The sequence below is a fragment of the Lissotriton vulgaris genome, chromosome 1_2 (genome assembly GCF_964263255.1).
Source record: "Lissotriton vulgaris chromosome 1_2, aLisVul1.2, whole genome shotgun sequence".
Classification (NCBI taxonomy): domain Eukaryota; kingdom Metazoa; phylum Chordata; class Amphibia; order Caudata; family Salamandridae; genus Lissotriton; species Lissotriton vulgaris.
Genome location: NC_141686.1, coordinates 163,033,996 through 163,059,812, shown reverse-complemented (window position 1 = coordinate 163,059,812; position 25,817 = coordinate 163,033,996). Strand labels below are relative to the sequence as shown.

Sequence of the window (25,817 nt, the reverse complement as noted above, 5' to 3'; positions counted from 1 at the left end):
GGAATTTAGAACAGCATCCTTGCAGCTAATCTGGAAATCAACCTCTCTTGGTGGTCATTTTGTTTACATGAAACTTGGCTTAGTGTGGTTGGATGAAGGAACATACGATTGTAGAAATAGGATTTAGACTTCAGCAAGAGATGGAAAAGTTACCCGTCATCCTAACTCTTCTTCAGGGGAATCTGTTGAAGATGTACCTAATGAATATAGTCTTGTCCAACACCTATACTGAGAAACATTAAATATTATCAATAAAGGCTTATTATTTTTCATCTATGATAAAAAGCAGGTTTGAAATAATGTAAGTTGCAATTGTATATCTATTTACACAATCACTTGATGTAGAGACGCAGATTATGTTATACCTATACTCCCATACACAAATACTCAGAAAAATGTACAAATGTGACCATGTTCACCACACTCGCGCAACTCTAAATACATACACATGTTATAACTCAATTATACCCACACATGTACAGTAATGCAGGGAATAGAGAGGAGAATATTCCAGCACACAATATCTACAGGCAAATTTATTGGTTCCAAAAAGTTGTGGAAGATGGAATGTGCATTTAGATATATTTGGAACTAGTATCCCAATGACACCATAGTTCACAGTGTACAGAATAGCAAACAACATTCAAATACCAAACATATGTTGACCCTTTCTTCCTTAGGATTAATGGTACCAAACAGAGATATTGGAATGATAAGTGGCAATTTATCTAGACTGTCATTATATAGGTTATGGTGGTCAACAGAGATGGGCTACTACACATAACTTCAGAAAGAGGTATTTAGATGGCTTGTGATCTGTGATCTTTGAATCACTTTTCAAATAGTTATTTTAAATCTGGCATCCCCCTTTGGGATTCGCCACATCTGCTTGAGAGTCAGAGTTCACTCACTCTGACCACGTATTCCCTTTTTTTGTTTTTAGTTTTCCCCAGTGCACGCTCAGGGCACCACGTTGGGTAATAGTGATTACAATGAAAAATTTTCAATGACGGTCAGACAATTATAGAATTGAGTATTTGTAAATCTGCAGCTAGTTTGCAAATCGGCATTGGACAAAGAGAGATAAGGATCCCTATCCTAAGGATGCTCCCTCATGTTTTTAAATGTATTCACATATTCTCTGTATGTATGAATCTGCAGTAGATCCACAAATTAATGTTCAATATATCATTCAGCCATTTGAAGTACACGATACACTTTTTGTAATGGGAATTTCTCCAAAAACCTACTTCACAGAATTAGAGCAAACAAACCAAAGGCACTTTTCTGAGTAAAGGTCTAATTTCATGCCATGGTTAGATAAATTCATTTCACATTTTTTTTCTGTAGAAGAGACCAAGTTACTATAGGATGTGGTCCTGTAAATAGGACTTAAAATTTCAAACACTCCTTTTTTGACCCCCCTCCCCCTTTGTTTTAACTCTGACGCAAAACTTATATAATAAAACTAAGCATGTTTTATTATTTGGGGATTGATTCATGCAAATTCGTTTAACAACAGCAGAGTTATAAGCAAACCAAAGCTCCACCTTTCCACAGACAATATGACATAACCATGACTATAGAATGCAATTGGCTTTTCTGAATAGCAAAATGATAATTTTTCCAAAAAGTGCTTCTGGTAATGTGTATGTCTATTTAATGCTTATAAGTATCACCCTATTGAAGACCAGACATTGCTTGGTCATTTTTTACATTTATATCAAACGATTTTCTTTATTGGCATTTTCAAACAAACTGCTCAATAAACATTACAATTCAGGTTTTGAAGTCTAATATATTAAGACTAGCTAATGATATTGAACAAAACATTTATTAAGTTTAGAGCTAAATCGTATGTTTACTGCAGATTTTGAAATCCGACTTCTGAGTGATATTAATAGCAGATTCAAAGAGAAAAAGATATGAAGTTTTGTCCTAGAACACAGAAGCAGACTATAGAATGTATATAAATTAAATATTATTTGTGTTTTTGTCTACTTCTAGATATGCAGAGCATCCAGAATTTCCGTTCAATGAAGAATACTAAGGCGCTGCATCCAGTAGGGAACAGATGTGATTCTAAACAAGAGACCAAAATGCAGCACCTTCCATATAACTCTTTCGCAGACTAGAATATTGTGATCTTACATTTATTTTCTTTTGTTTTCATGGCATAGATAGTGCTGCACTGTGTCTCCTTTGAAGACCCTCTTAGAATATTGACTTACTACTTCCAACCTTTCACTCGTATGATGTGCGCAATCTCTACTATTATAGTAATACAGTTGTTTTCTATTAGTTAAAACAAGATAGATACAGAGAGAAAATATTCTGTATCACCGGAATCTATCGTAGACAATTCCCAAAAAGAATGTGAAAAATAAACAATATCAAACAAATCTGGATGTCTTTTTCATTGTAATCTTTCTAGAATATTGGACAAATAGGATGTAGTTGACTTTCTTCAAATGTAGACTTGAGAGTTCAGTTGCTAGTCACAAAGAAAGAGTAATATGCCTGCCACAAAAGCCAGACTAGACAACTGGTAAATGGCTCCTGTAGCATTATCGGTTCTGCAGCCCTTGGAGGTCCCTAGACATAAAACTTTGTCCCGGCACACTGATAAGGTGGAACCTGGCCTTATCAGGGTAGGCAACCTTGGAAGGCTATAAACAGTTTCTAACGCACACGGTTACTCAAAGAAAGTCTGCATAATCATTGGTTTTGGCAAAGGAAACCTAAAAGAAGCTCTTAGGAATTTAAAGGTACAAGTGAGGAAACGCTGAATGTATGTATATGAATGTTTATATTTCTATAGCAGGAACCTAGCCAAAAGACAGTACAATGCTGCCTTTTGGTTTGTAACACAAGCATAAACATTTTCTTTCCTTCCATCTGCTCTTCTGTCTGTTATGCTACAATTTATTAGATTCAATAATCAGTAGGCTACAAAAGGGTTGAGACTTACGAGTCTGGTGAACCTTTTCATTAAGCTGTCTGGAGACCCTTGCTGAGGCTTTTCTGTCACTCACATTATCAACTCTCCTCCTACAATGCACTGGATATGGTCTTTCCTACTACAAAATTTGATAAAACATAGAGGCCCTGGGTCCGATTCACAGAATGAACTTAACACTGAATCCTAAACGTACTACTATTGTGGTATTCACAGAAGGCACTTACTCATTTCGGTATTCACAGAAGTTAGTAGTCCTAACTTTAGGACTCCTAAATGACTTATGTGAATACCAAAATCCTTAAAATTAGGATTTTTCTAAGTTTAGTAGTAGTAAAGTTAGGACTCCTAACTTTAGGACTCCTAAATGCCTTCTGTGAATACCGAAAGTCTTAAAATTAGGATTTTTATCAGTTTAGGAGTCCTAAAGTTAGTCCTAACTTTACTACTACTAAATAGAGAAAAATCCTAATTTTAAGGATTTCGGTATTCACATAAGTCATTTAGGAGTCCTAAAGTTAGGACTACTAACTTCTGTGAATACTGAAATGAGTAAGTGCCTTCTGTGAATACCGAAATGAGTAAGTGCATTCTGTGAATACCAAAATAGTAGTAAGTTTAGGATTGAGTCTTAAGTTCATTCTGTGAATCGGGCCCCCTGATTATAAGTCTGCCTCATCACGACTGGCAGTGTCTTCCCACAACCATTTTTTCCGGATGCGGGAACATCAGTTCCAAATTATTTGGATCTGATGTTCCTGCAAGTAATTCAAGTAAATTGGAATGAGGCTTTAGCGGAAGAGGAACAGCAATGCTATGTTGTTTGGGTCCCTGTCAGCCTTTTTCTCTGGCATGAGGTGAGCATGTAATGCTCCCCACTCTCAGATCTTTCCTTCTCACTAAGGCCTCACTAATACAGAGACATATTCTATCAACCTCCGTCCTTAAACGATTCCCCACAACAAACTTCTCTGACATTGTTCTAACTAAGCCTCCTCTACAACCCCTATCTTTTGTCCCCTGCCTTCCTCTTGGCTCATTCCTCGCTGCCCTGTTATCCTCTGTCTGAAGCTAGTCTGAATGTATCCAACCCTTCCTGCCTATCTCTATCTCCTCAAATTCTGCTACCTGTCCAAGCGCCGATAAAATCCTATATTTAAACATTCGTCTAGCAAATAAAAAAACTTCTATAATGCAAGATTTTAGGGTGGGTGGGAGGGAAAACTGTCAAACCAGCACACCTACCTCAAACTCCTGCCTCTGACTAACCATCGAACCTATTGCTCACATTCTAACTGTTTCGAGACATGCGCACCAATCAAGTACACCTGCTTGTCCTTAGGAATGTGCTGTAGCCCGAAGCTGCACAGGGAGATATTCTGTGAACGCTACCCCCAGGAGCCCTCATTGGGCAATAAATACAATTATCAGGCCACATAGGGTGCAAGGACGCTTTATTGGACATGCAAGCAGTTTCAAGTGTTACAATAATGCAAACAACGCCTCACTAATACAGAGTCATATTCTATCACCCCCCCGCCCTTAAAAGATTCCAAACAGCAAACTTCCCCGACATTGTTCTAGCAAAGGGGTTGATTAGGATAGCAGACGGAGAGGAGTCCGTCTGCCATCCCTGTGGAAACTGGGATGGCCCGTCAAACATGCGGCGGTCCCGTACCATAAATCAGGATTCGCCCGCCACCATGGCAGACTCATTCTGTAGTTTTAAATTGTGGCGGGTTCTGCTGAAAGCAGCACTCGCCGCGATGTCAAAATCACTCGTAGTGCATGTCACTGCACCACATGGCAGGCACCACACGGTGCCTGCCACATGGTGCACTGCCGTACCCCCCAAATGCACCCCACCTTCCCCCAACGCAAGGGGGGCTTGCAACTTGCCCCGTACCAAAACTCCACCTCTGCCTTTTACAAGCATCCTAATTTGGTGGGCGGAGCCTGCTAGGCACCGCCACCATTTTAGGCACCCTGCACCGTCCGCCAGGTAATCAGAAAGCTTGCTGGCAGCGGACGGTCTTTGCGTCCGCTGGGGACGAAGTCAGGTTCCCACTGCCATCGTAATCTGGCAGTGGTAAAAATCTGTTTGATGGCGGAAGGACCGGGAGCGCAGGGCCCATGGTTGCCACCGCTGGCCCGCTGTGGCAGTCCTTTCGCCATTCTAATCGCCCCCTAAGCACCCTCCCCAAACCCTATCTTTTGTCCCCTGCCTTCCTCCTGCCTCATTCCTCGCTACCCTGTTTTCCTCTGTCCTAACCTGGTCTAAATGCCCCCAACCCTTCCTGCCTGGCGTGATCTCTTCAAATTCTGCCACCAGGAAATACCCTGAATAGGTATTTATCCTGTCCCTAAACTCTCCTTGTAAATATGTATGACTTCTCTATGTCAAGATAACAAGATAATTAGAAAAAAATGTATGTTAAAAAAACTGTCACCAAACAGTGAGAAAACTGTTTGTTCTTTTTAGAAAAGTAAACTTGATAATTTTAATAAAAAGTGTAACAAGGGGATATTATGGGGGTGAGAAAGGTAAAGCTGTCTCCTAACAGCCTTTCTTTCAAAAACATACCTTTATATCTAAACTTTTTGATACAATTTTTTTAATGCTCAGAGTATATATCTCGTTACCAATTAAAGAAAGGTGAACCCCATCATGACGCAAACATTAAAAATCCTCTTTGGTAATATCGGTTTTGGGCCAAACAACAAATTCCATTGATACTACAAAAATGATGTAATTCTCTGTTAACTTTTCTTCTAGCCCTCTCTTAAGCTGTGAATATTTCTGCCCCTCTACAAACCCTTCTGGGCATAAGCACCGTCAAAATCACTTTTATTTAGGCCCAAGATTTAAGTACAGGGGCGGTGGGTGACATTTCAAAGCGGTGGGGGCGCAAAGTGATTTGCATACAGCGCCGTAGCGAGCGAGCGCAGCGAGCGAGCCTGAACCCCAAAAGGGAGGTCTGGGGGGGTTTACCCCCCCAAGAAAATTTTGAAAAAAAAGAAGAAAAATTATGCATTTTCAAGCAAATTTGAGAAAGCAGGAAGGTTAATAAAGCAATAGTGAAAGTGCAGTTATGCTTATTCAGTATAACCACAGAATGACCATGCAAGGTTCTACAGCATATTCTAAAGCAGAACAAAACAAAACGCCCACTCTGCGACTTTTCCCACTTTCACTGAGCTATGATGGACTCTCTGCCCTCTTGCACTCTATGGCACCCATGCCCTGTGGACCGTCTACCACTGCGTCACACTCCCCCATGCGCATACCACTCGGTTTGTTCTTGTAACCCCATCTTCAAGCCTTCATCCGCTTTTTTTGTTGTTGCAGTTTTGATATAGCGCAAACTCGACCAGAAGGTATTGCAGCGCTTCACATTAACACCAATGACAATACACATGATTTTTGATAAACACGGGGAGATTAAGTAATTTGCCCCGAATCACAGGTTGTTGAGCCGAAGCCGAGACCCAAACCTGATTCCCCAGCTCCAAGGTCGGTAGGACATCCTGTCCCGTCACTCCCTCTGTGCCCACGCTCATTCTATATCCGCCAGGTGCAATATCACACAATCTATGACCTTAAGTTAACCCCTTCTGTCCCAGCACCTTGTCTCCTCCCACCAATGCTGTGCCCGTCTCCCCCATGCTTTAATGACCCCGGTCCGCACGCTAGGAACTTTGAAAAATCCGAGTGTCTAGCACTTGGGCTTGATGTCAATACCCTCCTCTTGAACTTCACGGTCTGGTGCAGCTCATACTTCTCACTAATGACACCACCCCTGCCAGCTCTCCACAAGCTTTAGATCTTTTTTTTAAAGCTACAAAAAATATGTAATCCATTCACACAGTATTGCCGTATTCCTTACCAATCCACTTTATCACATAACTGTTGCCACAAAACATTTCTGCAACCTCTAGTCTCCAATCTGCTAACGTTATAACAACCATTTAGTGGCACTGAGTGACCCTTTGCTCTTTTATGCGGAGCACCTCAAAGTGAAACTCATACGTGCTGGTATTGATTCACTTATCAGGCTGTCTGCGCCCATCCTATTCCAGTGTGACATTAGCACACACTCCACATCAGCGGGGGAGAGGAGGATCGGGTGGGGGAATTGATGGGTGAAATAGCGAGTAAATGCATTTCATTGGATGGGTGATTATATTGGTTTTATGAATGGGTCTATGCGTAGATGGATGAGTGGGTACATGAGTGAGTGATTCGATAGGAGAATAAGCAGATAGGTGGATTAGTGGATCGAAGGATGGGTGAATGGGCTGATGGGTGGCTTAGTAGATGCCTGAGTGGATAAATGGAAGGGTTGATACATGGGTTGATGAATCAGTAACTGGGTGGATGAATGAGGTGAGTGGATGATTGAAATGGTGATTGAATGGCTTGATAACAAGATCTTATACTTGTGTTCCGCAGCAGGAGAGCAGCAGGGTCAGTGGAGCCAAATCATATGGTGAACGCCCAAATCACAGCAGCCTAAATTTGTAAATGTTATGCCGGGTCACTCCTGGTAAGGAACTTTACTCTGCCTGTTGTTGCTTTGCAGAAGCAGTGCTGCACATTGTGGCTGAAGTAGCAGGGGCCAGTGATCTTTAAGCTAAGCACAACTGTGGTTGAAAGATAACACCACACATCAAGGGGCATGATTGTTGCCCTCTGACACCCCCCCCCTGTTTGACCATCAAGCCCCAGCCGTGAATAGAATGTATATGTTATAGACGTCATTAAAAATCATAGTGTGTCGTTAAAACAAAGCCGAGAATGCAAAATGGCATATTTTTCACAAACTGCCAGCGTCAATTTAGCGCAGAAGATCCACTTAAAAGTATACACATATACCTGTTATAATAACATTTTCAAAAATCCACAATATTAAATAAACGTGAACTGGTATGTAAAAAGCCAGATAACATTTTTAAAAAAATCAATGGGCCAGATTCACAGAATGAACTTAAGACTCAATCCTAAACTTACTACTATTTTGGTGTTCACAGAATGAACTTACTACTTTTGGCATTCACAAAATGAACTTACTACTTTTGGTATTCACAGAATTTAGATTTTTGTCTTAAGTTTGTCTTAAGACAAACCTAAGACAGACTTAAGACAGACTTCAGACAGACTTAAGACAAAATCCTAACTTCTGTGAATACCAAAAGTAGTAAGTTCATTCTGTGAATGCCAAAAGTAGTAAGTGCATTCTGTGAATACCAAAATAGTAGTAAGTTTAAAATTGAGTCTTAAGTTCATTCTGTGAATCGGGCCCAATGTTTTTATTCAAAGCCAAAACACACAAAAATGCAGGCCAATAACAGTCTCGTTAATTCTCTCCTAAATTTCAAAATTCTGGGCTAGCACAAAAAGTTAATCGTTCTCCGCTTCATACTCTCAAAACTGGAAGAGCAACGATAAATTACGGACGCATATTTACTGTCAATTTCTTACAACGTGGTGTATTCTATGTCTTATGTAATGCAACATGAAAACATTACCTCAGACTTTTCTCGCATCTTCCTTCCATGTGACCAGCATCCTGGAAGCCAGCCGTCGCCTTCAGCTGTTTGCGTTCAGTTTAACTGGTCTGTGTCCAGTGGCTGGCTCGTGTCAAGAGGCAGCAAGTATTGTTTTATAATCTCAGCTGCACACTCACTCGCTGCCGCATCTTCAAGCCCATCTCTTTGGGCATCTCTATCTACAGACCGTCACCCGGTCTCAAGGCATTAAGAAAGGAAGGCTGGAAGGCGCAGTGTGCGCGCGGCTCGGCTGCGCATCACCTGTGGGTGTGGCACCGTGGACCCACCTCCCTTGTACACCGCCGCCTCGAACTCTTACTTAACGCTGCACAATCATTGACAGCCAGGAGCAGAGAGCAACACGGGTGTTCTGCAACCAGCGCGCAGGATGGTGCGGAGTGATGCGTTTGAAACAGTTAATTTCCCCCGTGTAACCTCAGCGTCCAATGCATACGTAATTGCTATCAGTAGAGCACTTTCCATAAATGCTGTAACTACTGCCAAGTCCCACCCCCACCACGCGCGGCATCCAATGATGGATGCTGCGCGGTGGACCAGCCAATCCTGGCGCTGTATGCAGCGCCAGGATTGGCTAGGTGGTCACATTTGCTGCTCACCCTGTCGCCCTTTGGAAACCCGGGCTGTGGCAGCAAACAAGCACCCCTGGGTCCCGCATGGGGAACTTACAGTGCGCATGCTTGAGAAAGTTGCCAACTTTCCAAAGCATGCGCACTGTAAGTTCCCCAGCGGGACTATCACTGCGCATCTACGGTCTGCTGCACCCTGAGTGTGGACTGTCACTCAAGCTGCAGTAGGCCACCTCCCCTGCACAATTCCCACTGGAGGCCTTTATTTAGAAGATACTAGGATTGCGGACGACGGCCGCGATGCGGGTCCAGGGTGGCTGGTGGGGCTACGCCCCTATGCCCCAATGGACGCACCATGGCTGTTTAAGTATCAACTCCAGATCAGCTTTCATTTTGATTAGTAACCCCAGGCCTGATTGTTGAACTAAATCATTCTCGCCAAGGTGGATAAGCAGAACTTCTGCCCATTTCTTTGAAGACAATGGCTCGCTTAAAAAAGGAATTAACTGACCCATTTCATACCGCTCAATAAAGATTTCATCTGAACGAAAAACCACATTTTTCCCAAATTGTCTCTTTTCTGCTTGCTTTGATGCCCATTTTACAAATGAGTGTCCAACTAGCCAAACGGCTCTTGAAGGTAATGAAAGACCCACAACGTAAACTTGAAATAAACAAAACATTTATATGTTTGGAAAATATATAATAGTCCTTCTAACTCTCCTTCTAACTCTCTAATGTATCTCAGACAGCAGTCTGAAGACCATCGCCCCAATGTCTTTACCTCTTTGATGGAAAAACCCAACCTGGCAGCTTCGGAGGCCGCACCTGTGGAGTGGTGTGGCTCACTGGTTAAAGGCGGCAGACCCGTAAGCAGAGAACGGCCCGGGACCAGGGTTCAATTCCCGACGCGGCAGGGTCGTGGACCAGGGTCAAAACGGACTTGATAATTCTCGCCTCGGTTCCTACTCTAACCAGGGAACACACGCAGCAACTCTGGGCATTAAGCTTGCCTCATCTCTACAACGGCCACCCAGGGATGCCTGGTTTCACCTTGGAGATACCCTGAAAGGGACCTTCTCACAAGGAAAAGCAGGACGGGTTCCCCAGCGGTCTTCAGCGCCAGGATACTCCATGGAGTTGCAGTGCGCTTTACAAGTACACCCACATTTACATTTACCTATCCTGAAAGTGTGAGTTCCAAATGATTTGTTCCCAATTGTTCGAAACATTTTCTCATTATTGCCAGCATCTGTGAAGCCTTAAGGGGAGACTCATCCTGGTGCCTGAAAACAGATTCGGATGAAGCGCATCCTGCTGCCTTAAATTCCCACCATGTTTTCATCGGGCACAGCGGGCCACCAAATTTCTGGTGCAATACCTTTGCTACTTTACCAATTTGGTCTGTTTTGCCTTTCTACAGTAAAATTCCTATTGATACTTTATGAATAATAACATTCTTAACTTTGAGATAATCATTTCTAGTTTTACCCAGGAATTCAGAGATTCCTAAGTCTCAAAAAAATAACCAAATCATGCATAACTTAAATAAATGAAGTTCACAATTAGAGAAGCAAACAGCTGTAAATACATTTCAAATAGTAGTTTCAGCGAAATAGGATATCTTGTAAACTGTCCCCTCCTTTTTATTTTTCTCCCCATCTCACCAGCAGATGGTCCGTAGCGGCTCCTCCTAAAATTTCCCGTTAAAACTGACACCTGCTAACTTCATTGATATTGTTGTCGCAGAAATGTTCCGATCTATGTTGGCCATTATGAAATCAATTAAGTCCTCTCTACTTTTCCTGATGCCTTCGGGATTGTGGGCTCTGAATGAAGCCCCTGATTCAAGGAATTCTAACCAAGCTCTTCTGTAAGCTAATTTAGTGCTTTTTGCAAGGGAATTTTCAACTAAGAGCTGAGCTTTTACTCTGCTAATTCCCATAACTCGTGGGGAACATGATTCTTGCGCAGATCTGCTCCGGGCGACAAACCACAGAATCTCTGCCACTGGAAACTAGATAAATCATCTGCAATGTTATTAAGTCCTGGTACATGCTTGACTTTAAAAACTATGTTATTCATTAAGCAACCCAGCATGAATCTTTGTAAAAGTTTTAATAGGTGTCTGTCTTTGGCTTTCTGACCATTTACCAAGTCGACCACTGTTCTGTTATCCACATGAAACAATGCTGTTTTGTTTGCCAAACTCTCACCCCAAACTGGCAATGCCACTAATAAAGGAAAAAAATCGAAAAAGGCTATGATTCTTTTTTCTGACATCCATTTCGATTGCCACTTCTCGCAACAGAGGCATCTGAAAATATTTGAATTTGCCACACATAATCTTCATCTAGAGACCATATCGTTACAGCGTTAAATGTTCTTAGGAACATCAACAACACTTCAAAATCAGCCCTCATGTTTGCTAATATCCGGATCCTGTGATGCGGAAGAGTGACACCTGACATGGCAAAGCCTTCTCCAAAAACTTCTGCCTGCGTTTACCACTCAGAAAGCAAAATTCAAATGCCCCAACAGACATTGAACTTCGTTCAGTGTTAGTTTAACCCTTTCCACGCTGATGACGAGCTGGGCTCGTCATGACGTAGCTCCTCGCACGCTGATGACGAGCCCAACTCGTCACGTAACATGCGTTTTTAAAAATCTCAGCGCAGGAGCGGAATTCCGCTAGCGCGCATGAGGTTAAGAGACATTCTATCGTGTTCTAACATAGCTACAATTTCTTTCACCTTCTTTTTTGGCAGTCTAGCTTCCATTTTTATAGTATCTATTTCAATTCCTAGAAAGATTAAGCAGCATGCCGGGCCCTCCAATTTCTCAACAGCCAAAGGTACACCCAGCTCATTAGCAAAGAGTTTGAAATTATGTAAGGCTTGCGCACTTTGATGAGAGCCCGATGTACAAATAAACAAGAAGTCTGCAAGTCGCCAACATTTGCTGACTCTGGAACTTCTGTTCCTTTCAAGCTTGCTAAGCTAGATAGGTTATCAATTTCTTTAGGGACCCCTACCCATTTCCCTGCTGTGCCAGAAGCATTGCCAACCTTGTCGTGTGGCGTGCAATTGGTATTATTTTTATCACCAGTAAAATCCCTTTTGGCTCCCTGAGCCTCTGACTCTGCATTTTCGCCAACAACAGACATATAATTATTGACCTTGTTGCTCACAACCAATTGTTCCATCAATAATTTCAGATTTCTACAGCAGTCCTTCCTCATCTTTTTTCTCTTAGGGGGTTTTTGTTGGTGCAACAGCGCCGGAACACTGTTCGGAGTAGCCGTGCGCTATATAAATACCCCCCATAACATAACATAACATAACAACTGATTTTAAAAGTTCGGGTTGAGAAGCTAATGGCTGTAATATTTTGGTGCCAGACTCACTACAAACCATAGGTGATACGCTCCTTCCAAGAGGCTTGGATACATCTTCATTGCCCATTTATTAATATTTATTACCAAAAATAGGGATATATTTATTTGGAACATTGGAAATAGTCACTTCATGCAAGACAAGTTGTTTTTCATTTGATGACAAACCACTAGGGGGCGAAGTTGAGCTATGTTCACCAATCGAAACTCCCCTTTAATTCTCTTTGCTCCTTTAAGGAGCCTCTTTCTGTTTGAAGCAATGCTCTGCCCCTCCCTATCTTCAATGAAGAAAAGCCACCGGGCAGAGAGGAGGTGAGCAGAGCCTGCTGGCTCAACTTTTCTTCCCCCTCATTAAATCATTAGAGCACACTGTGGGGGAGCATTCACTCGACATACAAGCTATAACAGCTGCTGAAACACCATTAACAGCTGCCCTTTTGGCCTCTCAAAGCCCGCCCACACTCATCAAATCCTCCCTCCCAGCCTCACACAGCATGTGCAGTGCTTCCCTCACAGACAAGGCTGCATCAGCCATAGCGTCATCAATTTAAAGAAGGAAAAATATCAGACATGTTTGAGTGACTTACCACTCCACCTACTAGTTTTGTATAAACACCTTTCCACTCTTTCACGGCAATCCAAGTGGTTATTGGCACTTCACTTTATGCACACCTTTTTGGTCCTAATGAAAGCTGCTGCATCCCTACTGTGAGCGTAAGGCTGAAACATGTCGACCTTCCCAATTGAGTCTCCCTCTGTCACAGTGTTATTTTTTAATCCTGACCTATTAATGCAATATTAAAATCGTCCAGCAAATCATAGAGTTAGTTCTAAACACTTTCACTTTTTCACTCACACCCTGCTCATCCAGAGGCTTAGTAGACCTCATTATTTCTATCAAAACATCCCTGAGCAACTCCCTCTTAGTGAGGGGGCTGTAGCCCGCACTACAACTAGGTTCGTAGTACAAGGTGATCCCGATGAGGAAGCATAGCACTTATGGGTGGGTGAGGGGAACCGTCCTAAGAATTGGATACCCAAACACTTTTACATTGAATTAGACCCAGGGGCCTACCATTGTGTTTTCTAGTTGTATAGTGGGGAATCGGCCCCCATTGGTCTCTAAAAATTCCTCTGGTCATCTTTAAATGAATTGTATATTAACACCTGTCTTAGCCCCTAAAATAACATCCTACTATTGCGCTGATTTACCCATGAGAAGTGACTGACTGAAGGAGGAGAACTCTGACCTGCCCGTGGGAGGAGAGGAATTTGTAAACTCCTCGCCGCACACGCTTCGCGTGTGCTGCTTTGCAAACTACCCTGGTTCAAGCGCTTTGAGGGGACGGAGTTGCTGTGTCTGTGTGAGGCCATCGATTACAGCAGGCAGGCAAGCAGAGAAGCGCAGCAGGGACTCGCTCTCCTAGGAGTCCCTGCTTGACCCTGCACACCTGGTCTGTGCTCCCTACCCGCCACGCCCACGGCACACAGCAGCATTGAAATCCCCCTTTTTTTCCTCCTAGCAGCGGGATACTATTGCGCTGATTTGCCCGTGAGGAGTGACTGACTGAAGGAGGAGAACTCTCACCTGCCCGTGAGAGGAGAGGAATTTGTAAACTGCTCGCCGCACACGCTTCTCGTGTGCCGCTTTGCCAAACTACCCTGGTTCAAGCTCTTTGAGGGGACGGAGTTGCTGTGTCTGCGTGAGGCCATCGATTACAGCAGGCAGGCAGGCAGAGAAGCGCTGCAGGGACTTGGTCTCCCAGGAGTTCCTGCTTGACCCTGCACACCTGGTCTGCGCTCCCTGCCCACCACGCCCACAGCACGTCACTTGCATTACTTCTAGCCCATAGCCTACCGCGGTGCGGGAGCGCGTAGGAGTGCGCCGGGCTAAGCCCAGGCAAAGGGCGGGCCGTCCACGGCCATCGGAGGCCGGTTGAGGCTGGGCTGGGCCATTCCCCTTGGTTTATTATTTCTCTACGTACTTGGCGTATTACAACGGTGATCCCTTTTTCGTCTTTGTTCTAAGGTATTCACTCTGTTTACTAGATTACTCTGGTCTGAGGTGTAATGGCGGCTCAGCCAACCAAGGGAGGCAAGGATGGTGAGAAATTGAATACTGGAAGCATTCTGGGTACTTTGGACAATTATTTTACACGTGTCTCTGTTGCACTGGAACACCAGATCTGCTGTCGAGAAAAGATTATCAGCTGAGATCTTTTCGAAACGTTCCTCTCTGGGGGCAATCCAGCATTGCACCACGCCTGAGAATCGCATAAGCCAACGTCTAAGTGACTTGGGTCTGCCAGAGTCCCGCATCGAACTAGGGGCCAGATGTAGGAGCCCAAATACCGGTCGGTAACGGCTGAATTCGGCCGTTACCGACCGGTATTTGGTGATTGGGATGTAGGGGCATCATTTTACAGATTCTGTAAATTTACCGAATCAGTAAATTTACCGATTCTGTAAAATACTGAATCTGTAATTTTACCAATTCAGTAAAACCCAGATGTAGGTGGGACTCTTCTGAGTCCCAAAGGTCTTTCAGATTCGGTATTTTACCACCCAATCCAATTGGGTGGTAAAATACCGAATCCTGATGTGCATGCACATGTGTGCATGCACACCTGTGCAATGTGACACACAGACATGCCCTTAGGGCATGTCTGTGTGCCACATGGCACACAAGTCCGGAATTGGGGTGCTAGAGGGTGTCAAAGTGACACCCCCTGCACCCTTGCAGGATTCGATATTTACTGATTCGGTAAATACCGAATCGGTATTGCCCATTGATTCCTATGGGCTTCATGGCCCATAGGAATCAATGGGCAATACCGATCGGTATTTACCGAATCGGTAAATACCGAATCCTACCGATTTGGTAATTTTCAATTTGGAATTACCTACATCTCCCCCCTTCATATTTACCGACTCTTAAATCCTGAATCGGTAAAATTCGGTATTTAAGAGTCGGTAAATAGGATTTACCTACATCTGGCCCCAGATTCCCCTGCAAATATCCTTGAGGAAAACAACTCTTTTATACTGTCAGTTAGTGCTGATTTAGTTGAAATTCACACTTGTATATCTTCACCTAATAGATCTCCGGTTTGTTTAGTAGTTGACTCACCGCCCTTAAATAAAAGAGTGACAGGTAAAAGGAAAAGAAGAGGGGGCGGACCACAAAGTAAAAGAGCTAAAAGGTCTAAACCAACAAAAAAGGGGAATAAGCCATTGGGTGAGGGGATCTGTATAGAGCCTGATAACATAGTATATCCTATTTCCTCTCTACAACTTCCTCCAGATGTGCATGGTGACGGGTCTCTGGTGGGACAGGTGGAACACCTGCTTCGTTCTTTTCTACTTCCTATCATTGAGAGGCTGAGACTAGTTACTGCTAGTCTGGACAAACTGGAAATTGCAGTCAAGGATAACTCGCAAATGTTATACTCCCTGATTGACGAAAAAAGTAAGGGCAAAACTCCTTCTGCTAATCCAGAACAGGTGGTCGGCAGAAGTGACCAAGCACCCACTGTCTGTAAATCCCCCCTGCTGAATGGAAATAAAACAGTGGTACATAGGGATGTAAGTCTAGTCAAGTTAAGTGATAAAAACACACGTCCTGAGTCATCTATGACCCTGAAGGGGGCACCGCATTCTCACCAGGAAGCTCGCCTAGTACCTGATAGACTTGCTTCTGGGTATTTGGCTCCTAACAATTCTGATTTAGTTACAGGAAATCAATTCACACTAGACTTACCCCCCCAAAGTACACCCTTAGTGATGGTCATGACTAATGTTCCCCCTCTTCGAGCTGGTTTAACTGAGGGGTTTTATCATCTGAAAACAAAGGTCACCCACTGGTTCTCAAAGAATCTAGAAGAGGGTCATGAAGTAGGACGTGACATACTCATGGTACGTAGAGTAGGATGGGTGGGTCGCTCAAGGAAGACCAGAGAGGGTGACTGCATAGTCATAAACTTTAATAACTCGAATGCAGTTGCCAGAATACTATGGGAGATAGAACAGCATTCATTAGCGAGGGGGCAAGGCATCGAAGTCGTGCCCCTCGGGTTCTTCTACAGACCGGGCACTCAGGGAAAACCTACCCATAGTAATTCCCACATGGAGGAATTTCACAAATCAAACTTACCCTATGGGAGGACATGGGATGCGACCTAAACCTTACTTGATACCATCTGGTCGTTGGCATGGGGGAGACTTAAGGTACAGAGGCGGAGTAGAAATAACTAACAGATTCAACGTCCTCTCTGGGCTTAATGAATGTGACTGACTTGCCTTCAATCAAGTAGGTAGTAACTCGGTGCATGTCGCTAATCCCCTTCATGATCATCTTTCTAAGGGGGTGGCCCCAACTAAGGGGAATTCTAATCTAGTAGATTGTATTGACAATACTACCGACCCGGATATACCCCCGCTAGGCACTCCTAGGGAATCGGTAATAAATGATATGGAGGGTGTTGGAAGTTTGGTTTCCTGGAACAAAGCTGGCATCCGCCCCAAACTGGAGTCTCAGGAATGGGTAGATTTTGTAAATTGCTTTGATGTGTGTATGTTCCAGGAGACATGGATGTGTGAGTCCTGTTTTCTCCAAGGGCATCTGAACTATTCGATCCCGGCAACTAAAGGTCAAAAGGGTCGTCCAAAGGGTGGCCTGATTATATGGGTACGTCAATGTCTGCCCTTCTCTATAAAAGTGGTTCAAACTGGTAGTAATGATATCCAACTCATAAAAGTGGGTATGGGCTTATCCGGGTGTCTGGATATATACAATGTATATGTCAGGGGTTCCAATGGGGGGAAACCAGTAGTGGTCTCCCTACTTGAAACATACTCCGTGAATAATAACATAATTATTGCTGGAGATTTTAACCGCACGTTTGAACCCCTGGACATTTGTGACGATCTAGTCGGGATGGACGAGGATATGCAATGGGAAGTGCCCAAGTTAAATCTAGACCTAATTAAACGTTGGTCTGAGGATATTATATGTTTGAATGCCATCTGTTATGAAAGGGGCCTTAGGGCATTAAACAGGCGAACAATGAGTGACAAGGGGGGGGGGCATGTACTTTCGATAACGGTCAAAATAGGAGTAGGATAGACTATGTTCTGTGCAGCCTCCAACTATGGAAGGGAGTCCACGATATGGAAGTAAAGCACAGGCTAGAAAGTGACCACGACCCTCTGTGTGTAATACATAAATGGTGGCTATCCTCAACAGGGAAACCCGCTATAGAGTGGGATGGTGTTCCCCTTCCTGTCCCCACCAATGACATGCGACGGCTAAAATGGCCCAGTGTTTTGGCTAATCGACAGTCTATGGTTAGGATAGATATGGAGGTGGACAAGGAGATAATTGCCCTAGAGCAGGCAAACACAGTTGTACCAGGGTCGTACGAAATTACTGCTATACATGATAATCTTTTTTGTGTTATTAGATCCCATTTTCAGAAACCAGGTAGGAAAACCAATAAGGTTCCTGCCAGTTCTGTGAGGTGGTATAACGCTCAGTGCAGGAAAGCCAGGCTAGCTCTGGGAATAGCTATTAAGAGTAGAGATCAAGTGGCTATCCGTAGTGCAAGAAGGATCTACAAGGACAGTATAGCCGCTGCAAAAAAAAACATGGGATGAGAGGCATTGGAATGAACTAAGGGAGGCAAGTAGGACCAAAGATTTTAGGCTCTTCTGGAGCATTGTCAAATGGGGTAGTGGCGGTTTACCAAATTGCCCCGATAATAATGTTGGTGAGGAGGACTGGGTCAATTATTTTAAGCCACAATATGCTGATAGCCACCCTGGCTCTGAGATGGATGGTTTTATGGCTGTATATCCCAAAGATAACTTTTTTAGTCACAGTGAGGTGTTGTTGGCCTTAAGAGCAGTATCAAGAGGAAGAGCTCCCGGTTTGGATGGGATCCTGGCGGATCTTGAACGCTGGGGTAAATATATCTTTCTTTTGATTAACGCTGTTGCCCAGGGAGCATTGGTTCCGTCATCCTGGAAGGGTGCAATCATTATCCCCGTATATAAGAAAGGTGATCGGGGTTTGCCGGGTAATTACAGACCCATAAGCTTGATAGCTACCATTCAAAAGGTGGTGGGGAGGATGGCGGTGAACAGGCTTATGGCTTGGGTTGACGAGAACAATGCATTATCCCCTTACCAGGCTGGGTTCCGGAAGGCCACTAGTACGGTGGACCAGGTGTTCCGCTTTACCTTGCTTCGGTGGCGAACTGTGGTGCTAAGCGGGGGCAGCCTGTATGCCGCTTTTGTGGATTTGTGGGCTGCCTTCGACCTGGTTCCCAGGACTAAGCTGTGGTCAGTGTTGTGGAACTTGGGCCTACCGGAGGATTTACTGACCCTAGTTATGAGGTTGCATGAGGCGAATTTTGCAAGGATACAGTGGGGCAGTCAAGGTGAGGTCACTGCGGACTTCCCGGTTGAGCGGGGAGTTCGGCAGGGGTGTGCAATGGCACCCCTGCTTTTTTCCTTGTTTATCAACGGAGTAGTAGCTAGAATGCTGTCTGTTAATCTAGACGCCCCCTCGTTGGCGGACATTAAGGTCCCAATATTAGTGGCCTGCAGTGTGCCCTCAACATCTTTGAGGAATTTTGTGGGGAGCATGGTCTTGAAGTCAACGTGGCCAAAACCAAGTTAATGATTTTTAACCCCCACCGTAGTTTACGATCCAGGCTGTCTATGAACCAGCGCCCCCTAGAGGTAGGCAAAGCTTTTACCTACCTTGGTATTTATGTAACCTACGATCTCAAATGGTCCCAGCATATTGATCTTGCGACATTAAGGCATAGACAATTAGCTGGAGCCCTCGGGGCAGAACACAGAAAATCAAAATCTAAACCAATCATGCCAGCCCTACTGGTTTATGAGGCAAAAGCCCTTCGCTCAGCACTATATGGGGCAGAGTTGTGGGGTTTTGGGAAGCTCGAGGCATTACAGAAGTCCGAAAACAAGTTCTTTAGGACAATTACTGGTCTTCCCAAAAGTACCCCCCTTCTCCCCCTTAGATACGAGCTGGGCTGAAAGGCGGTGGTTGATTTGGCAAAACTTCGCCCGATTTTGTATTGGAGACGACTCTGGACCACTCCAGAACTCAAGCACTATGCTGAAGGTTTTTTAGAGTTGATCAAAGTGGATGTATTCCATAGGATCAAATGGCTAAAAGATCTTAGATCCTTGTTATGTTTGTTGGGTCTCCAAACCCTTTGGGATAACCCGCCAGGCACACTTTTTCCTAGTAAAAATACTGTAAAGGAGTTGTATTGGGACTATGTGCCTGAGCGGGATTGTAGAAATACTGATTCTAGATCTATGACAGGATGCTATCTGGAATCTAAAATCTCTCCTGACCATGAACTTTATTGGGACCACATAACAAAGCCATGGGATAGGAAGCTTCTAATTCAATTGAGGATAGGTGATCTTCCGCTCAGGTCCCTAACTGGCAGGTGGAGGGGTTCATCTAATACTTCCTGCCCCGTGTGTGGAGCTGCAAAGGAGACTATTAGGCACTTTCTATTCTCTTGTCAAGCCTATGCCGTCCCTAGGCAAGTTTAGTTAAAACCTGTATGTAAAAAGTTAGGTACCAACAGTAGCATCGTAGCCTTGAGAATCATTTGTACTAGTTCTTGTTTGCCACTGGCCATAGCTGTAGTGAAATTTATGGGGTGGGCTTGGTCCATTAGGAATAAATTGTTAGCCGAGTAATTGTTTACATTGGGATGCTTTTATTGAATCTACTTGATGTAGTTTGTATTTTATAGTATATGTATATTTATGCTTTTTATGTAAAGTACTTGTTTTTATTTGATCGAGGCAACTATTTAATACCGTTTTAAAATTTTTGTATGTATTGTGCTTTTATGAGAAATACTCGAATAAAGCCTCTTTGAATTGAATTGAATAACATCCACTACTCTACTCTAGGTGTCACACAAACGTATCTTTGCACAAAACATGAAATAATTCCAATGTGATGTTAAAAATGTAATGAAAGCAAAGTTTTTCCAACTAAATTTTTCACAGGGTTAACATGCCTCACTATAATGGCCGGCAAATAGCCACATGTTTTGGCCAATCTTCAAAGCCTTTCATTATTCTGAAATACATAAAATGAGTTGCCTTGTGTTAGAGTGGCAAGATCACGGAATACGTGCAAAATGTCATCCAAGAATTAGGTTGAGCTTTCAATCAATCAATCAATCAGATGGCTTGTAAAGTGCAACTACTCACCCGTAAGGGTCTCAAGGTGCTTTCTATGAGGGAGCCTTTGCTTAAAGCGAAAAAGGGGTATACACAGCGAGTAACACTGTGCTCCATGTTGTGAGACATACACACAATGACTGAGGCTGTGCTACAAAGCCAGACCTATTGACTTTGCTAATGCTTGGTTTCAGAGCCTTTCTCGGTTCAGACAGTATACATGCGGCTGTGCCGGAAATGAAGGGATGGGGATCCATTCGGATCCTGGATCCAGCAGTAATATTTGACCTGGATCTGGACCATGCCAGTGACATGCTTACTTTTTCCCTGTGTCATTTTAAAACCATATTCATGATGGTTACCAGTGTATAGGCACTTGAATAGGCCAGTGATGGGTACGGTGTAAAGCCAATCTTAAAGGCTTCAGTGTTTTATTGGGAAAAGTCATGCCACAATACAGAGGTTTGATTTATTTATTATGAAATGTTATAACAAATCTAGTAGGCTTAGCCTACTTATTGTGAAAATCATGTTTTAACCCCTTCGATGCTATTGACGGAACGCTTCCGTCATGAGCGTCGGTTGGCCTGTGCTCATGACGGAACCGTTCCGTCATGAGTCCGTTGGCTCATTAGAACGTTCAGCACAGCACAGGAATCTGCGCCGCACTGAAGGTGTTAAACACAACAGGCTTTCAAGAATGAATTGTTATTACTGTATGCAGGTATTTTATTGCATGGAAATTCATAGCTTACCATAGAAGGCCCGGGGTTTGGTGTTGCTGATTACCTGAACAAACTGCGGCGATAGAAGATATGCCCTACAATAATCAATGTTAGGCTGTCTTTGGAGAGATAGTATTGTGCTTTGCCAACAGTAATTTTGTATGTATTTGTACCTTTATGACAGTATGCTGGATGGTTGCCTTTTAGAAAGTTAACACAGTACAGTAAGCCTGAGTTGGTTATGGTGACATGCCAATAATAAAGGTTATCGGCCTGGTCATTTTTACGAAAAGTTAAAATACATGTAGTAGACCTGGCATATCGTTTGTGAAAATATATGTTAAAGTCAATAGGCATTCAAGAGTGACATATTATTAATCTGAATCGAAGCCACAAAAAAGATTTTTTCGCACAAAAAATTGTACAGACTACTTTAGGCAAGGGTTTTGTGCTGGTAAAATCCTCTAACAAATCAATGGTATAGAAGATTTGCACTGCAAGAAGTCTTGTTAAACCCAGTTAGAAGAGAGGATTTTGCCATGCTAACTGTAATTTTGTATATATTCGCAGTTGTATGCCTGATCGTTGCCTTGTGAGAAAGCTTACCTTCAGTACAGAGGGCCTGAGTTGGGTATGGTGACAATCCAATGATATTGTCTGTCACAGCTATTGCAAAGGCTGTAGGATTGGTTTATCTATTGTGAAAAGCAAATGGTAAATCCAATATGCCTGTAACAGTAGATTATAGTCAGATTATATGTGGAGGCGGCAACCCAATACCAAGCCAGCACCAGGTTGCAACCACTGCAAGGAGCATTCGATTTACGTCAAGAAGCAATAATTTTACTTAAGCCACTCTAATTAGTCACGGGGCCCTCAAGGCCTTACCTATTGATTTCCCGCTGTCAGTGCAGATAATTAGTAAAATGATGTTGGAAAGGGGGTTATTAGTAGTGGTAAATATTCCCCGACAAATTTGGGGCTGCTTAAATAACTATCAATCAAGACTTCTGCCAAATACTTAGACTCCCAAAGTGCACAAGAGAATCCTAGATAAGGCTTGAATTTGATCTCACAGAACCAAAATTGGTGCCATGGGCTGCCTTGTTGAAATACTGGTTTAAACTAAAGAAATCTGAAGATGGGACTGTTATATTCCATATAGGTACCGCAATAGGCTCAGGTAACATTGTAATCCTTCACCTATAGTCTTCCCTACATTATATACATAACAGTTCTTAGAGACTGACCTTTTACCTAGATACAACACTGCTTAAGATTTGCCCTGGTAACGGCCTCCTACATTATGCATGTGGATTCTTGGAAACTCAGCAGGACTACCATCCTCTGTATAATATCCATGCAAAAAGTTCATTCCCGACATCATTCTAAGTCTGACAAGTGGCACAGCAAGGTAGAACTCCCAGGGAGACCTTTGGGTATATAAACATCACATCTTGCTGAGACAAAGAGAGGAGATCAGGAATTCCCTGCCGACACACACTGATGCGAGATGCAGAAATTCCTGCTCGGAGTGGTCTAACATCCTTTGCGTGGTGTCCACTCGAGACCAAGCAGGGGTCCTACAGTCTCTCACTTCAGGTAATGGGGTTGACTTTATCCTAGAGGGATTTGTGGCTTAACACGCACATACACGCTAGGTACACTTAGGTACATCTAGTTAGGGTAGCATAGTAGAAATCCACGTTTTTATTCTCATGTATTTTATACACTTGTCTGTATTGATGGTTATAGCAAAATGGTGAAATCTACCATCCTTTTACTTTCTTAGAGCAGCTAATCATTTATATTCTATACTGCACTGTACTGTACTGAGTGTTTCAGTGCACCTATGTTACACTAGAATAACAACTGTTCAATAAATGATTAGTGAAAAACGTCCATACTGTACATTCTGTGTAACTCTCCGAGATTAAGTGAATACGATTAACTGAGCAAAAAGTAGTACACTGTTTCCACGGTCCTGAGGGATGAGGGTTGTCATGTTCGACAGTTGCCAAGAACTATTCTCTCAGTTTTTAGTGGCACTGTGAGCTAGCTGGTACACAGGCCAACCTACCCGGTGGGGGTGTCTAGAATCAGTCTAATACCAATCCTACAATGTATGTTGTCTAAACGCACAGATCCTATTTAGGTTTTATAGGAACTACACTACCGGACCCTCAGGGCCCGATTCACATGATGAGCTTAAGACTCAATCCTAAACCTACTACTATTTTGGTATTCACAGAATGCATTTACTACTTTTGGTATTCACCGAAGTTAGGATTTTGTCTTAAGTCTGTCTTAAGTTTGTTTTAAGACAAACTTAAGACAAAATCCTAACTTCTGTGAATTCCAAAAGTAGTAAGTTCATTCTGTGAATGCCAAAAGTAGAAAGTGCATTCTGTGAATACCAAAATAGTAGTAAGTTTAGGATTGAGTCTTAAGTTCATTCTGTGAATCGGGCCCTCAGAGTTCATCTGGGCAAAGATTTGCTTAAGTCAGCAACATCGCCCTGGCAAGATGTAGTGTGTGAGTCCTTCAACCTTCAAATAATCCAGTCATTTGATCGTAACATAACATAAGGGGGCCTTCAAATACCTTTTAGGAAAGGCATCAAAAACAATCTCAGTAAAGGAAGATCTCCTCGACCACAATCAAAAGACCATAGTTGACATGTTGTAGCAACCTATACTGAGAAGAAGTCCCAACATTATTTGAAACTATCTCTAGTGAGACATGTTATTTGAATAAATATAATCTCAGAGATTACTATGTTAGGCAAAAGTATGTGGTTCATCACCAAATCTCACAAACCTTAGGAGCAGATTTACCTGTGATGATTCCTGTTAGGTCTATTTACAGAGGCAACATTGTTTTGTCAACTGCAATTTTGTGCATCTTTGTAATTTTACAACTGCATGCAAAGTGGTTGCCAATTACCTCCTCGTTAGTCTTCCTCGCCCCCTGAGTTACAAAGTGAGCTTTAGCTCCACAACAGAACCCTCCAAAGCAAAAAGAAACCACCTCCCACCCCCTCCCAACATGGCCGACCAGTCCCACCTGACCTCTATAAGAGGCGGGCCGGCCCAACCAATCAGCCTGTTTTTTTTGTTCTGCACGACTCTCTCCAGAGCACGGTACAGGTAAGATGGGCCGGCGTGAGCTGGCCCTGGGGTTTTAGGGTGTGGACCTGCTCTAGCGGTCTCTGGTGCCTTATGCCTAAAAAATTCCCCCCCCCTCTTCCTTCCCCCGGTCCTGTGGGGCCGGTTAGGTGCTGCTGTAGCGTGCCATGGGTCTACAGGGGGGGGGGGGCGGCCGGGAGGGTGGTGTTGTTGTACATGCCTGTGTCCCCCCCGGTCGTTACTGAGGAGCCCGAGCCTTTGAATGGGCTTGTGGGTCCTGCGCATTCTCCTGTAGGTAGTCATGCTGGTGTGTGTCACTCCCCTCCGGTAGGGGTGTTGCCTGTATGCCTGGGAAATGTTCGAAAAGTGAATGTTTTAAACACTCCACAATGGCGCTCTGACTACATGCATGTCCCTCGGTACGTGTGTTGCGCAAGGTTTTACACCCTCAGGCAGCAGTTGGCGCTGTGGCACTGCCTGCGTGTGTGACTCGACTGCTCCCCGAGTTGGGGTCATGGATATGCATGACCCAGGTTCGAGTCCGAGGTGGAGGTTTTGGCATTTTGATCAAAGCCAGTCGTATTCGGAGCTAGTGAGCCGGGTTCAAGTCTCGGCGTCTCTGGCTCGGCATTCGGGGAAGCTGTGCTGAGCACCGTATACCTCTGTTGCATTGTAAGAGGCATCCGTGCTGGAGCCTTGCTGTTCAGCGGCGCTTCGGCGGGGCACCGCGCTGTTTGTTGTAAGGCCGCTTGGCCGGCGTCGGGCCATGGGTCTACGTCATGGAGGAAATGCTCTCTTGTCCTCGCCACGAGCAGTCGCTCGAGACTTAACAAACGGTCTGTTGGACAGAGGCTTAAGCGGACTCGGTCCTACCTTTTTCTCGGCGGGTCCTCGGGGTCGGCGATACGGACCGGGGCCCCCCTCCTGCGAAGCGCTGGTCGCGGCCGAGTCGCCATGGGCTTCAGAGTCTCCTTACATCCAGCAAACCATTGGAGTGCAGTCGCCAGCTGCCTCACTTCATGGAGGTGGCTGCCCTACGGGCCGCGGCGGTTGGCCGCGCTATGATTGGTTCCGGGCGCCTCCCACCTATCGGGGGCGGGCCCAGAGTACTTGTAGTGGTGCACTTCGGCACGCAATTGCTGCTGACGTGAATACTCGAGTAATTGCGAGTACTGTGCACCGGGGAACCATTTCATTTTTAATGTGCTCCGCGTTCTTGTGCCTTCGGTG

General features: G+C 44.0%; 1 pseudogene across 1 annotated transcript in view; it reads left to right on the top strand.

Annotated features, from left to right (window-relative positions):
- LOC147734751 (aldo-keto reductase family 1 member C3-like) overlaps positions 1-2,402 on the top strand; it is a 202,093-nt pseudogene extending 199,691 nt beyond the window's left edge. The window contains exon 9 of the transcript XR_015307539.1: positions 2,008-2,402. The product of XR_015307539.1 is annotated as an aldo-keto reductase family 1 member C3-like (transcript). The remainder of the gene's footprint in view (positions 1-2,007) is intronic.
- The last annotated feature ends 23,415 nt before the right edge of the window (positions 2,403-25,817 follow it).